The sequence below is a fragment of the Podarcis muralis genome, chromosome 5 (assembly GCF_964188315.1).
Source record: "Podarcis muralis chromosome 5, rPodMur119.hap1.1, whole genome shotgun sequence".
Taxonomy (NCBI): Eukaryota; Metazoa; Chordata; class Lepidosauria; order Squamata; family Lacertidae; genus Podarcis; species Podarcis muralis.
This window is the reverse complement of record NC_135659.1, coordinates 60,609,642-60,626,478: the sequence shown is the minus strand read 5'-3', so window position 1 is coordinate 60,626,478 and position 16,837 is coordinate 60,609,642. Positions and strand designations below refer to the sequence as shown.

The window sequence follows — 16,837 nt, the reverse complement described above, 5'->3', positions numbered from 1 at the left end:
GGGAACTGAATATTTTCTCACTATTTATTTGCATCCTGGTAACACAGAAAGGGTTTCCAACACATCCCATTCCACCCCATCTGGTTTTTGAATCCCATCCAACCAGTTTAATTACTGTTAATTGGCTCAAGCGATTGGCATTAGCTTAACGAAGTAGGCACAAGTGGCTTTTCTCTCCTGTGGGATCAAACGACTGTAGTGTTGAACTAATATATCTTGCCACAACATATAAATACAGGGATAAGTTTACTGGATGGATTTCAGGCCCATTGATCTCTGTATCTTCTCTCTGATGCTAGAAAATGCTTCAGAAAAGGCCCAGCAGATCAACCAAAGATGGCACTCTCATGTTTTGCCCAGCAACCATGAGTGTTTCATATGCTTTTCAAGGTACCTGAAGAAAGGGGGAGGCCAAAAACTGAAATGGTTTTCTTGGAAGAGCCAAGTATTTCAACATACAAAAGAGTAAAAAAATAATATTCATTGCTATGCATAGATTCTCTCATTTAAATGTTGCCTTGCAATCTGAAGAGAACATTTGGTGGCAAGGCAGCTCCCGGCTCCACTCAGCACATCTGCCATCATTATCATCAAGTATGACAAATGCTTCAGAGAAATTCTGTGGCACGTATAAGTGTGAAAATGGTAGCAAAAACAACTGGCTTGTGCAGCAAAAGGGGAGACGGTGGGGGTGCTGGCTGGAAACAATAATCAAGTGTCACCAACATGGCTCCTGCAGGCACCAGCATGCCCACCAGTTCCTCCTATGGCACTCACACAATGTCTCAGTACATATCTCCTTAAGAATCTGACACATGAGTGACTGTTTGCTCTTCCTGTTCAGTTCCAGTTTGCACTGGCTCAGCCTCTCCTGTATTAATCAAAAACACTTCCTTCAACATGCCCACATGTAATTGGATACTAGGACTAGACATCCACCCTCCCATCCATTCTGAAGAGATGCAAAGAGCTTCTATTTGTGAGGGAGCATGATGATGGCTGATGTTGCTGTGTTTCCCCCCATTGATGATGGTGGGTGATGAGATATCCATGCCATTGTGAGACCCTGACTCTTTCCTTGCGCTTTCAGGTATGGCAGCCTTTTTATGACTTGCCACTCAGCTCCCAATAGCAACCATTTCTCAAAATTCTAAATGTGTCCTCTCGCCTAAAAAGGCATCTCAGGTTGCACTGTGGGATGAGTTTGCTGCTGCCAGGGAAAGGATGCTGATGCCCTGGTGGGGTGCTACCTAACAAGGCTGGCTTATCAGACAAAAACATGGGGCGGGGCAGGATCACTTACATCAACCATAAGGGCTGGCTGGTTGGCCCTTGCAGAAGCCGGACTACTGACTCAGGCAGCACTCCACCTGAATGGCTTAGATGTCCTGGCTGTGGCAGCCCACCCTCTTTTTGCTAATGGGGTTCACCCAGGGACTTTCAGCACATAAAACACACACACTGTTCCACGAGACCAGATCCCGAAACTGAAGGTGTGGAGACACGTATACCCCATGATGTGTCTGAAGCCCATCTGTTGCTGCAGTTGAGAGGTTAGGAACTGTTCTGTGACACTTACAGTGTGGGTTTGAGTTCTGGAAGCTGTGTCTGTTGTCCGAAGCATAATATGTGGATTGTGGGGTTTTTGTTTTGGTTTTTGGTAAGGTATGCAAAAGATGAGCAGGAACATTCATCTCTATTATTCTGGTGGCCTTCCTACCAACTTCCCACGTAGGTCACAAACACTTATCCAAAGAGAGACACCTGTGTTTTCTGTAGACATCTTGCCACGGAAGCTACATGAGTTGCGTAGGCTCTCCTCACTCCTGCTTTTCTTTCTTCATCCCCCTTAAGGAAATTTGAACCCCTGTCAACAGGAATACCCAGGGCCTGGCTGAACAGTGTTCCTGTCGGCTGGGCCACTGGGTCTGACTGAGTAGCAGCTCTCTAGCATGGTTGTATGATGATGCAGAAGTATTACTGGGTGGGTGTGTCCCCATCACTGTGGCTAGTCAACATCGCCAGCACTGTCCCAGATTGGTTGCCACTAGCAAGCTTTGTTTCCATGGATTCAGTGAGCAACTCTACAATCCTATGATTATTTATTTTCTGATTGTGTGTTTCCCCCTTCCGCTCCTGTTCTGGCAACATGCACAGGACAAGGTGGACTTTCCACCAGCACAGTGCCAGCGTTATCGCTTCCCTCTCCAGCATAATTAGAGAATAGGTTTGCCCTGCCCTTTACTAACAGCATGTTCTCCTGCATGCCAAGTTTTTCCTGTTAATCTGCCCAGAAATTGGAGCATCCAAGTGACACACTTGGGGAAAGGAGAACGAGAAACCTGACCTTTATGTTAGTGCCAACATGGAAACAGAGTTCTTTCGAATGAAAAACTTTCTTAAGCATTAAACTTTAAAAGTCATTGTAAGCACCACATTCCTTAAATACGAGAAACCATTTTTTCCAAACGTGCAAAGTTATACCTTGTTGCCATCTCCTGTTTATGGTATGTTTAGTAATTCTCAGACCAGTCACTGATGGATTCCCATTTAATTTGTTGCAGTTTCATAACCAAAAAGAGACTGAACTTTTGCATCAGTCCTACTAACAAAGCTTTTTTATTAGCAAATAAATGACAGATCAACTCTGCTTGCTTAAGAGCTAGGGTTGAATTGCTGCTGGCTGTGACTCCCCATTTAATACATGTTCTTCCATATATGCTGCAAGTCAAACATACACCCTGGTACCAAATACCTAATGTCAGGATTTTTAATGGCCATTCTGCTCAGTTTATGCAAGGTAATACGGTGTGCCATAAAACCACCAATTATTTTAGCTAATGTATCAAGGGGTCTTTAACCAATAGATGGATTAATGCAAATGATGTTCAAACAATATGGGCTTTTTCCTAGGAGCACTTCACACAGACTAGTTATTGCTTAATTACTTTTAACCACACCTGGGCCCAAACCAAGCTACTTAGAGTAGAATGAGATGCACAGCAGTTATTTAAAATTATAACTATAAAAATGATAGCCTCCAGCTTTTGTTGGACTAGAACTCCCATCATCCTTGACCAGGGGTCAGCAAACTTTTTCAGCAGGGGGCTGATCTACTGTCCCTCAGACCTTGTAGGGGGCTGGACTATATTTTGAGGGGAAAATGAACTGATTCCTATGCCCCACAAATATCCCAGAGATGCATTTTAAATAAAAGCACACATTCTACTCATGTAAAAACACCAGGTAGGCCCCACAAATAACCCAGAGATACATTTTAAATAAAAGGAGACATTCTACTCATGTAAAAACATGCTGAATCCTGGACCATCCACGGGCTGGATTGAGAAGGCAATTGGGCTGGATCCGGCCCCCGGGCCTTAGTTTGCCTACCCATGTCCTTGACCATTGACCATGCTGGCTGAAACTGAGGGGAGTTGAAATCAATATAAGAACTTCTCATCTCACTGAGCTCCGGACTTGGTGCCAGTTTCTTGCTGAAAAGTTCCTTGGCTGTTATTTGCCCCCAGATGTGCTTTTCAATGCAAATTGAATTTTCAGGGGCCATTAGCAGCTGGTGGGGAGTATTTTTGTCAGGAAAACAGCATAAAGCTCCAATCCAGATCAACAGCACACTCTGGACTGGGCAGCCCTGGCTGTTTTTTATCCAAAACAAAAATGGTGAGTTTGTCTGCTTTTTAAAAAGCATATTTATCACACCGTGCAATCTGGCCCTTAACAAGCGTTGCTAATTATGGAAAAAGTGATGAAATTCAGTTGTTACTATAGAATACTAGATCATTTTGCTTTAGAAAATGTGTCTGGCATTATTGTCTGGCATTATTTAGTGGATTATAAACAAATTATATGCTTGTTACTGGAGGCCAACATTTTTTTTTCTTATCTACATAAACATTTCCATACTTTGCAGAAGATATATAAAGTTTCCGTTTGGCTAAAACCAATTATTGGAGGGCAGGTGGGTGGGAACTCAAGAATTTTCTATTGAGCGTTTTAAGTGGGGTGTCACGTGACAGCTGGATGCCAAACAGTTGCACAGACTCCCTCATTCTCAAACATGCATAAAATTCTAATAATATCTGCAGACAAGAGGAGCTAGGCAGAATGAAAAGTCAAAGAACAATTCATGTATTCATACCCCAGCTCTTTGTTGCTTTAATCTTTTTCTGCTGGGAGAAATGTGTTATATTCCTTAGAAACATGGTTCTCAAATCTCTTCCTGCCTTATTGTCTCAGTGTTTGATGGGAAAGGAGCCCCACTGAAATCAATTGAATAATTTATTTTCTAACATATATACAAAGAACTGCAACCTTAGTCAGTGTATCACAAATAATGATATAACCCCACACCCTTAAGGTCCCAGAAGTCAAATGTGTGTCCAACACTGCTCAAATGGCTCTCTGAAAATATACAGTTAGGAAGAACTTCCTGACAGTAAGAGCTGTTCTTACTGTTCGACAGTGGAATTTGCTGCCAAGGAGTGTGGTGGAGTCTCCGTCTTTGGAGGTCTTTAAGCAGAGGCTTGACAACCATATGTCAGAAGTGCTCTGATGGTGTTTCCTGCTTGGCAGGGGGTTGGACTCGATGGCCCTTGTGGTCTCTTCCAACTCTATGATTCTATGATTCTACAGTGGATCGGCAAAGCCAAATGCAATCTTAGACGCTGCAGCTTACAAATCATTTATTTCATCGCAGCAGAGCTTTAGTGCAGGAACCCGATAGAAATATATAATTTTTAAAGAGATCACTATCTACAGTGTAAAGTAAGGATGAACCTTAAGAAGATGAACCTGTCCTGATAAGATGAAACAGACTTTCCCTTAGAAAGGGAAATATGGCTGATTTGAATGATTTGCCATGGACGTCTCCAGGAAAAAGAGTTCTAAGTAGGAAGAACATTACTGTACTCATGTCACGCTTGCGGACTTCCCCTAACTAGCTAGTTGGAGAACAGCATGATGAACTATATGGGTCATTGGTCAACTCTCAATGATGACCCACCATCATGTGGTACTTTTTAAAGCATCTTCCCTCTAATACTGGAGTGCACGTCAACTCTCAATTTTTGTTTTAAAGAAGCAAACAGAAATATTTGTTAGCATTCATTTTATTTTTATCCCACCCATCTCCCAAGATGCTCTGTATACATGGATTTTCTCCATTTTATTCTCATGACAAACCTGTAAATCATGCTGAAAGTGTGTGTGCATATAGCATAATGTCTGGGTGAGCACCATGGTTCAGCAAGGATCTGAACTTAGATCTTCTGTGTCTAAGTACAACACATTAGACCATACTTGCTCACTATGACTATTGCCTTACAGGTAAATTTCTGCCCCACCGCTGGCCTACTATTAACCAATCATTACATTTGGACTGAATATCACCGGATTTCTTTTAATATAGACTTGTCTGTCCTTTCAATAAAGACTACAATGTGGCTGGCACATACTCTGATTCCTTGTCTGGGTAACCTACGAGCAAACAAGGGACCGTGGCCAAGAAAGGGAAAGGCTGGGAGTTAATTTCAGTTTACCAGATTAGTGCGGTTAAATCCACCAGCATATTCCTCTTGACCTGCTTTCACCTTGAATTGTGATATAGGTCATCATGCCTATTTAAAACCATTTGCATCCCTTGAGGGGATGGCCTAAAGACCTAATAAATGTACTGAAGCAGAGCCTGCCACAGAAAAAACAGTGAGTTCAGCTCGTCTTTCAAGGCCAGCAAATAAATGCTCCTTCTGGGCATATGGGGGATGACAAAGAAAGGGCTGATGCTAATCTTGTTTGTAGTTGCGCACACTGGTACAGCTCCTTCTCCCAATGGAGGAGTCCTCCTTACTTACACTACCAATTACAGTCATATGCTGGCTATCAAACATGATGATGCTTAATGTCCCAGGTTCAATTCCTGGCTTTTCCAAGTTAAGCTAGGAAAGACACATGTCTGAGACACTGGATAGCTACTGCCGTTCACTGTGTAGACAATAATGAGCTAGGTGAACCAATAATTTGACAAGGCACTTCCTATATTCTTGTTCCAAATGGGGAAATGTTAGGCTCTCTAAAAGTGCATCTTTTTGCATACTGAGCTCCACAGTCATTCTGATAAATCAATCCTCATATCTGGTCAGATAGTAGTGCAAATGACTAAACAAAACCTTCAATATGCTATATTATTGTTAAACTTGGACATTTCAGTTTTAGTTCAGTCGGCTAGATAGTAATCCCAAGAACTCACCTACAGCAAAATGTTGAGTGCACCAGAGGAAGAGACAATTCATGTGTTTGAGTCAGCAATGTGGCTTCTTGGACATAGTTTTGTTTTCAGTCAATACTCAAAAGTCAAATGGAAATCCAAAATACTAATCAACTCCCTACAATTGTATATGATCCATCCCTGCTTTGGAAAGCTTTCATTCATTCATTCAAAATACCTATGCTCCACTTTATAGCCCCTAGAGCAGCCATGACCAAACTTGGCCCTCCAGATGTTTTGGGACTACAACTCCCATCATCCCTAGCTAAAAGGACCAGTGGTCAGGGATGATAGGAACTGTACTCCCAAAACATCTGGAGGGCCAAGTTTGGCCATGCCTGCCCTAGAGGCTCTCAAAGTGACTTACAAAAGATCTCCACAATATAATAAAATCAATGTAGTATCAGAAACAGAAATATTGTTGGTGTCCACATGGTGCCAGGATCCTGCCCACTACCCACTAGGCAAACCCATTGAGCTCTTCTGAGGCAAGGGAGTGGGGCCAAGCAGCTGAAACTTGCTCAGCCCATGATGGAGGCAAATATTATCTCAAGTGCCAAGTCACAGTCTGAACTTCTGACAAATAAACTAGAAGCTGCTAACTGAAGATATTAGTTAGGGAATAGTATTTTAAAGCAACACTGCTACAGTCATAGTTACAAGGCAAACCGCTAGATCAGAGGACTTATTACATGATCAACATTTCAGTAGAGATACTTTTTATTGTAACTAAAGAATGCCCTAAAACCCCTGAAAACCCATGACTTTGAACATTTAAATAGTTTTTTTAATGAACCTTTTATGAGGCTACCGTGATTTTTATTCTTCTGGGATTGGCAAAAGACTCCCATCGCCAATGAATCAGATCATGCTTTGCAAAAATAAAAAAAATAAAAATTACACAGTCCTCCATAATAGCAACACAATCCATTTATTACAATCCATGGGGAGCAAGGCAGTTTCTTGTATCCATAACAACCTGCATTTATGCACAGGGAATCCCTAGTGAATTGAATGATCAAAAATTATTCATGAAAAGTATGTGTGATTCTTGCCTCCGGTAATGCATAGAAATTGCCAAGCAGGGCTTCCACCTCCCCCTCTTCCACCCACATCACACAGAGTGTTGCCTTCTTCAATCGTAGCAGCCCCCTCCTCCTAGCTAAATGGAGATATTTATTTCTTGCATTCAACTAACAGGAAAGTCAGAGCTGAAACTGTAGGCATGGCTCATGTCTTACGTTGTTTGACAGCCACTGCTTCAAAATCCAGCCTCTCACTTGGAAGAGAGCAACAAGCCAAAATGCAATCCTAGGGAGTAATAACCAGCTTAACCTCACTTAATAACTACTGCAATCACTGCTTACCAGAGGTCACACTTTATCTTCCTGGTTCAGATTGGACTGCTGATCTTAAGACACTCTGAACTACTAGCTTGCTCCTTGCTCTACTGAGCACAGAAATATATTATCTTTAGATACTCAGCCTCAGGTATGGAGAGACATTTCAGCAAACCAAATAGTATAACTGGGCTACTATGACTGAGATATTAATAGGGACTCTGAGTTCCGTGCACATTTTCAAGTAGATCTCATTATGCTCTTTCGCAAGCTTTAATCAAGCTTAATGCTTTCATTTTCATGGAGATTAGGGCTATGGAGTTTCATTTACTAAGAGAAAGTAAACAATGGACTCCCTGAGGTATAGAAGCACAGACTGGCAGAAAAGAGAGAGGACCCAACTCATCACTTCAGCCCCTTCAGCATTAGGGTACTTTTCATGACTTTCATGTCCACCAACGTTAAGGTTCTCATAGCCAATGTTTTAGGACATTAGAAATACCATTAAAGCAGGAAGAGGGTGGCACATGATGAATACATACATGATGCTCTCTGTGGGGTCTTTGGCAAATCACTGCCCTAAGTGTTGCTCTTGGTCTAAGTAAGGATATGAACTGTGATGCACTGTGTGCTGAACACAACTGAGCATACAATTAAGCAGACCTCAATATGGGGATCCTTTCCCAGGCATACGGCCAAGTTTCCTTCAAATCAGTGTCAGCCATATAACTACTAACTGCTTGATACATTTTACATGAGATATTCAGCTCAGTTCAAGAATAGAAGACTGACAGGTGTCCTTGCTAAAAGTTCATATTTAAATTCACATTTTAAGTCCCCAGATGCCCTGGGTGTAACCAGCTATTTCTCATCTCTAGCAGAGATAGTGCAATTGTTAAAAACTTAATTTAATCTTTTCTAGGTCAAGAATTGTTACTTATGCCAGCCAAGCTAGTGTTTTGTATTCTTAAAATTGAATTATGTGGAATCTGCATGGTAAATCAAAGTTGACCTTCCAGTTCTACTTTTAGTAGAAAGCACTGGATAGACAAACATTTGAAAGAAATGCAACATGAATATGGCATTCTCTTTGCACAGGCGTCCTCTTTTCAGAGATCAAATTAAGATTCTGACGGAGTTTTCAAACATCAACTAGTTGAACTTACCTTGCTATGGGGAGCTAAACAGTAAACTCTGCTATCATGCAGCTTCTGTTAAGTTTCACCGATTTCAATAGGAGGCTCACAAAAAGGTAGCCAATGTACATGGCTGCAGTGCTTGGTGGACTGGGCATTTAACTATCTTGTCCTCCTGACCTAGTCAATATTACTTGCTCCTCAATCGGATCTGGGGGTGGGTCAAATGTTTCCAGGAAGGGGTTACCCTTTGGTTGAGGCCAAGGCAGCCCAAACCAGAATGCTCTTCCCAGGGAAGTCCCAGGGAAGCACCAATGTTTCAGTGCCAGGTAAAGACCTATTTGTTTTCCTGGGCATTTGGGAAGCAGTGATGATATATTGTTACATTTGTTTTTAATATGTCTTTGGTTTTTGTTTTTTAAATGGATGTTAATTGCTATAGGACTTTTTATATTGGGAAGCAATATGCAGTTTTAATAAAGTGAATTAACTAAACTAATTGCCACTGACTTTGGTGACTCCATCAAGTACCTCTCCTGTGAAGAGCCCACCTTCCATCAGGTGACTTGTCTGAGGAAAGAACTGCATCACAGAAGCAACTCTAACCTCATGGTCCTGACATTGCTATCTGGCATGCCCCAGACATTGTCACCAGTTCTTCTTCCAGATCTGATTGAGAGCAGTTACACTCCCACACAAGCAGAGCTATATAATTGTAACTATATAACATGCCTGTGTTATAACAGCTATAACTAGAAGAACTAGTGCCCGAGCTTATAGAATCTTAGAGTTGGAAGGGACCTGAGGGCCATCGAGTCCAACCCACTGCGATGCAAGAATTTCAGCTAAAGACATCCATGTGGTTTTCCCCCTCTCCTCTCCACCTACCCCCTTTTCATTTTGTGTCATGTCTTTGGATTCTAAGCCTGAGAACAGGGACAGTCTTACTACTGTTTTTCATATGCCATCCTGGAAGCATGTTTGACTGAAGAGTGGGTTATAAATGCTTCAAATAAATATTCCAAGCTCGCAACCACAAGTGATATCTAAAGCTTGTAAAGGGCAAAATCTAGTTCTAATTAATCAGAATATGCACAACATATGAAAGAACAGCTGCTCTTTAGGAGGACGGATCTGTATTAAATAAGCACAATATCCTCTCTCTTCAAATGGTAACACGTTTAACACACAATATTCTTTTCAAATTCTTGAATACACTTTTATCCTTATTTTGCTTGATCTACAGTTACTTTGAATTTTGGACAACTCTGCTATTCAGGCAAAAAAAGAACCCCTTCACTGAAGATATAAATTCAGACAGACATTGGCTGTGTACACTTTACCGGCTTAAAATGAAGCAAGGTTGTTTTTTCTCACTGCATTTCAAGTCAAATTTGCTTGCAGCATGGGTTCATGTGCACTGAAGTCACCCATACCAATGGGTAGAGACTAGGTGATGGTGTCTTCACCTGATGGTACTGCCTGGTTGGTTTCCCTGCCCTGCCTCTGCCCCCAGAAATACAGATGGAAAGGAAGTCTTCACAAATGGACACACCTGGGATTTCATGCAACTTGAATAAGGAAACCGTGCTCATGTTGGATTGAAGGAAACCACATAAAAACATAGTATTGTACAAGAAACTACAGTATAACTCTGGATCTTAGGCAATATGTGTACATGAATTCAAAAACAAGCAGTGGAAATGCACTGTAGCCAGAGTAAACAGTAATGTGTACACAGTCAATAACTTCCTTTTCTAAACACAGATTTATGATGACACTGTCTCAATAAACAGGTCTGTGATGCTGAGAAAAGACTGGAGGGGAAAGAATTAAGGCAACAATATTTCCAAGTGTTCTTCTTTCTGTCTGCAACTTGCCCACACTGGTTTGGGTGGGAAAGAAAACACGCAGAGGAAAGAATCAGGCAATGCTGCCTAATTCATAATTGAACCTTAATTAGATGAGGCATATGTGACTTAATGCTTCTCTCCATGCACAAAAATTTCCTGCACGTAGAAAACTGAGCTGTCAGGAAGGCTCTAGCTGCACTTTCTCCCAGAAATACTAGTTTTCCATATGCAGGAATGTCCAGTTAGGTAATCCCTGTGGTAACGCATAGATAACAGCCATTAGAGAATGAATGAGGGTTTACCACACAAAGTTCAAAAGACTGAAGGCCTTTCCATCCCTGCTCCAATTAACAAACACAGTTCCTTACTGGGGGGGGGGGGGGCTTCAGGTTTACATGGCTTGAAAAAAACAGAATAAACATGATTCCATGCCAGGTGCCTTGATAAGCTTCATTTATCTTGGTGCAAACTGCAATGTGCACCATTGCCACTAAAATCCATCATGGATTATGTCTAACAATGATCTTTAGCCAAAACAATTAGGAATGAGAGATTCTTGCTCAGACTCAAAAGTACAACAAAGAACGGACATCAACACCATGTCTCACTCTTGAGTATTAAAAGGTACCTGGCTGTCCAACATCAGAAACTGAAAGTTGGCAGCTGGACTAGATGGACCTTGGTCTCATTCTTCAAAGTCATGTGTACCCTGCTCTTTAGCCAGAAGGGTTCCCAGAACAGCTTACAAAGATCAGACATAAGACATGTCCAATGTATAGCAAGACATGTAAAGCATGCCAGGCCATACCTAATTATCTTCTATCTTCTAAGCCTGAAGGCAAAGAGGTGTACTACTTTTAATGTACTAACATTCACTGCTCTTCAGTCCTAGGAAACAGGTCCATTGTTGGGAGAGCAGTGAGGGGAACCGAGTCCTGAGTCCTTTGTTCTGGACCCTCAATCTCCAGTCCCTTCTCCTGTTTAAAAAATAGATCATTTTTAAAAACTTTGGGTAGGATTCACCTAACCAGCCATGTCAGAAGAAGCCCTGTGCAAGGAATTCCACATATGCAATGGGGCTTTCCCCTCTCTCTTCACCCGTGTCCCCTGAATTTAGCTATAGGGGCACTGGGAGAACCCCCAGAACAGTGTGCAGGGAGGAAAGGAATATCCTTTCATCTGGCAATCTGGAATGTGTGTGCAGATGGAATGATGGGAACAGTGTGACACTGAATCCCACACTTTGTTTACAGGGTGACTTGAGAACATTACAAAACACAGTGCCGTTGAGATCCCAGTCACAATGTGCCTAGAGGCACCTGTGCTAATATATACACAAGAAGCAGTTCTTGCCAACAGACTGCAGGTGAGGTGGAGGGCCCAATCCACATACAGTGTACAGAGCCCAGAATATCCTGTTGGCACCCCATAGCTCAGAGTAAACCCTGATAGCCAGAGTGCCCAGTCTTTTTCCGTGGTTAAGTAACATGCCTGCCAGGAAACCTCCATGTGCTTCGTTACCCCTATGACTGGGCCCACATGTTCACACCTGGCTCCTTGGCTCTTGAATACCAGAATGGCTCATGCAGACCATGCAAAGAGGCCAAGAAAAGGCACTGAAAGAAACCTTCCTCCCAATATCAAAAGATACAAGTGCTCTAATGGAGCATTGATGGATGGACCCAAGCCTTAGCTTAGAAGCTTCAGTTATGTCCTGGCACTAGGACCTAGAACACGATCCTTAAGTTGCTGTGCTTGGATAGCTAACAGGGTCAGGCAGTAAGACACAAGCACTGAATGGTCTGAAGAATAATTACCACCCAAGCTCTTTTGTACTATTTTATAGAATGTGCTCACAGCACCTCTGATCCCAGTGGTCCAATCAGCACTTCTTATTAACACCTTCTGAAAATACCATTTCCTTTCCTTCTGCACTTGCAGAAGTTACACATGAATGGTTCATTAATGAAATGGGCAAGGAAAACTGCCATGTACTTCACCTACTCCCCCCACACCATATCTAACTCCTTTCGCTTAAGGTATGATTAATAGTTCATATTGCCTTTGCTCCAATCAGAGACATGAAACTAAAGTATAATTGGAGACCGCTTTCAAAACAATGGCATTGTGACATGCAATTATTATTTGCGGAATGCGTTGGATGGCAGTGAATCTCAAAGAAAAGTAAAGTTTGTCACTTGCACAGGTTAAAAAAAAAATCAGACCAAAACGCAGCAACTTTCAAATTGCTTTGCCCAGTTAGTGTCTCAGTTTGGGGCAGCATGCCTCAATCCTTTTAGGAAGATTTAAGATTTATTTCTAAAGCTTTCTATACCCTGAGCAACTCAGTTCTATGAACTGCTTTTACTTGTTGGTTTATTGGTGTAGAGAGACAGTCAAGAGACTTACAGCCTGCATCAAACACAAAATATAAAACAATAAAATATAGTTAAAGTAGAGAATAGAGATAGCAGGTAGAAAAAAGTAACCCTAACTGTTTAACAAGAACCTATAAGTGTAGGGGCTGATTTAGAGCTTTCCCACTTCAGTAATCAGCTGACAGGACAAGTTACTCCATGAATGTTTCATCCATGTCAAACCCAGAATTTTCTGCCAATGTCCTCAGTTTCTCTTTTGCAAGCCCTTTATGATACAGTGGTACCTCAGGTTAAGAACTTAATTCATTCCGGAGGTCCGTTTTTAACCTGAAACTGTTCTTAACATGCGGTACCACTTTAGCTCATGGGGCCTCCCGCTGCCACTGCGTGATTTCTGTTCTCATCCTGAAGTAAAGTTCTTAACCCAAGGTACTATTTCTGGGTTAGCACAGTGTAACCTGAAGCATCTGTAACCCGAGGTACCACTGTATAACAGAGCATTTAGATATGCTGTCTCCCATCTACATTCTTTTTTTCTGTTTCTTTTTGGCATACAAACATGTTTATTCTGCTTTCAAGGTTCAGATTTAAACAACTGCTTGCAAGGGGAAGAATCGAAAAAGATGGCTGGAAGGACATGGAACAGAGAAAAAGGGAAAATTCAAACAGGAAGGGAGTGGCAGCTGGTGGAAAGTCATAGCCCAGGCTGTGCTTACAAAAAAGAATAAATATTAAAGTGAGATGTATTCTGAAGTGTTGGGGTAGCCCATCCCATTTCACCATCTGAGGCAAAATGGAAATTGCCGCTTCCTGGCCCCGCCCACCACCACCCACTTCCACTGCTGAGCTCCAGCACTCGCCCAACTTGGCAGAAGCTGGAGCACTCCTCCAGGTGTTGGCACTCGCCCGGCTTCTCTGCCTGGGGAGCGGGGGGGAGATGAGCAGCAATGTCGCACACCAGAACGCCTCCCTCTTGGTGGCAGAAGCAAGTGGAGTGGGCAGGCACTCCACCCTGTGTCATGGGAGGGCCGGCTCTGCTGAAGCGGTAACAAACCTAGGAGGGCTGGGTATACTGACTTTCTGAACTAACCCTTACCAACCCTAAGAATTGAGAAACCTAAAATTCGTTCTCCTAGCTGTAGGAGCAGTCAACACCCATTACAATGCACTGGCACTAGTAGCTCTTGCTTGGCACAGTCATGACATACATTATGAAAGAAAGAACAGCATGCAAGAACCCATTTTCAGGAGGCATCAAATTAAGATATTCAACATTTGACTAGTTTTTCTGGAGGAAATGGGACCCGTTGTATTCAATGCACAGCTGTTGCTAGAACAGTTCTAGCCAGGCTTGCCAGATGTCCTGGGGCTCAGATCCTGAGACACAGGGAGCAAAGCCTGGGAGCTAAAGGGTGGCACCTGTCAGAACAGATGGCAGAACCCAGAGGCAATTGCTGATTAAGAGATTTCATGTCCCCCCTTTGGCTGATCTCTATCTAGCGCGAAATGAATTGCCCTATTCCCTATGTGTTTTCAAGATAGATTTGTTATGCCTCTCAGTCACTCGCTCCCCAAAGAGAAAAGTCCTATGTTTCTCATGTGTGTATGTTTTATTGTGATGCATCATCATCATCATCACCTTTCTTTCTTTCTTCGTTTGTTTGTTTCTTTCTCTCTTTCTTTGCCACCCATCTGACTGGGTTGCCCCAGCCGCTCTGGGTGGCTTCCAACAAATTAAAACACAGTAAGACATCAAAACTAAAAACTTCCATATACAGAGCTGCCTTTTTTTCATTCCCCTCCTCCATTTATACCCAACCAACAGGCCGACAATAGGTAAACAAAAATGTTTTTTCCTGGGGTCTAAAAGAAAGCAGGATGGACTCCAAGAGTGTCAAACAAAAACACAGAAAGGCCCTTTCTCTTGTTGCTACTTACTTCTCCTCTGGTAAGGATGACATAGGGAAAGACTTCAGCAAATGACCTAAGGGCATGGGCAGATTGCTATGGGAAAGGCACTTCTTAAGGTAGAATAAAAGATAGTAGCTAGATTCTACCTGCTGGGATAGATACAACTATTTTAAAATGTACTGCACAACTGCATGTTCATCAGTAGCATCTATTTATTGAGTAGGGAGAAGTTAATAATACAGCTGCCCTAGGAAGAATAAAAAAAACCCCATGTGCTAACCAGCTTACCTTCCATTATACTCCTGTTTTCTTACATATGGATCATCATATCAAGTAACCAACAGACAGCGGTCTGAGGTGAACCCAAGTTAGACTTCCTGTATAGTTTTCAATCACACAGAATCTGATCCATATAGTTTGGAAGAAACACTTGGCACAAAGCTTCCTACTCATTTCCATGACCCTTTGCCTCAAAACTGCTTTTATACTATCCAGTGATGTGGGTTTTCTGAGAAGTTTTGAATCTGAGAAAATTCTGAAGATGTTTCTGCTGCCCTAAATTTATTGGGCTTCTGCTGGATTAAAATTGATTGGGGTCTGCTTTAACATGCTTACCTTAAAAAGAAAAAAGGGGGGAAAGTATGATGTATATGTCTCAAGTTTTATTTTATGTTTTGGCAATAACATATAATTGAAGCATTGCATGGGGGAATCCATAAAATGCACTTACTTGTGTGATTCAAATATAGTCAATAAGTGCATAACTTCTCTTAGAAAGTATTTTATTAGAATACTTAAATATGATACGACAAGCTTACATTTCTTTACATTTTTAAAAAATATGAAGGCAACGAAAATGTTAAGGCACTTATTTGAGCCCACCCAAAGAACTACCCTTATTTACGCAGGCAAGCATGCTCTCCTAAGATCAGTCACCTGAAGAAGTTAATTACAACTTTGAAGCTGTCTACTTTGACTGCTATTGTACCCATTCATTACATTACTTATTCATTTTATGAAACCACACATTTTTAGAAATGGGAAATTTCCTGCCTCTCATTACTGATCACCTCTATTGTTGTTACAAAGCAGAAGGATGCCAACATGTTCGATTCTTTGAAAAAACCTGCCATAATTCAGAAATATTTATCCACTCAAAACATTTATAGCCTGCCTTTCCTTTTAAAAGCTCAGGGAAGCTTATAATACAGTAAAAAAGGGCCAAAGTTACAAGAATAGAAGAGCAGCAGAATACAAAAAGGCAAGCAGACTACAAGAGTCTAGCGACTCCCATCAGCTCTGAGCGTTTTTTAATTATGGGGGGGGGGGGAGCCCAGGCTGCATATATTTTTTATAGGAAGGGTAACATATTCAGAGTTCAGTAAAATCTTCAGTTTTAAAGCAAAATATTCAGGCATAGAGGAAGAAAGTGGACATTCCCCTGCCACCATACCTCATCTTGCATTTTATTCTAAAAATGTAGCTGGGGGGGGGGGATCTATAAGTATTCTAGCTCTGAGGTTTGCATCTGTGTTCCCTTAAATCAGTATTTTAACCACTGTACCTCTAAAGATATATTGCCATTTCTACCATGACTGGAAAATCAAAGTTACACAACAATCAAATTATTTCTGCTTTCCCCATCAGATAACAAAGACCCAAATGCATTTCTCCCCTATCTGCCAGCAGAACTTTGGATTCAAATAGGTGCATGTGAAGACACGCAATAAATCAATGAGAGATTCAAGGACAAGAACACGAGGGAGGGGGAGGGACACATATGGATTAATTTTATTGACAGTGCTAGAGCACAGTGCAATGCTAGCAACCACAGAAAAAGCAAAGAAACTAAAATGAAACTATTGCCGCAAAACAAAATCAGAAATCATGTTGTCATTGGGTTTCCTCAAGCAATGCTAAAGACACAGCTGCATTA

The 16,837-nt window shown here is 41.8% G+C and overlaps 1 protein-coding gene across 27 annotated transcripts in view; it reads right to left on the bottom strand.

Moving 5' to 3' along the window:
* The window catches only part of NFASC (neurofascin), a 187,104-nt gene that overhangs the window by 139,788 nt on the left and 30,479 nt on the right, over positions 1–16,837 (bottom strand). The window lies entirely within an intron of this gene.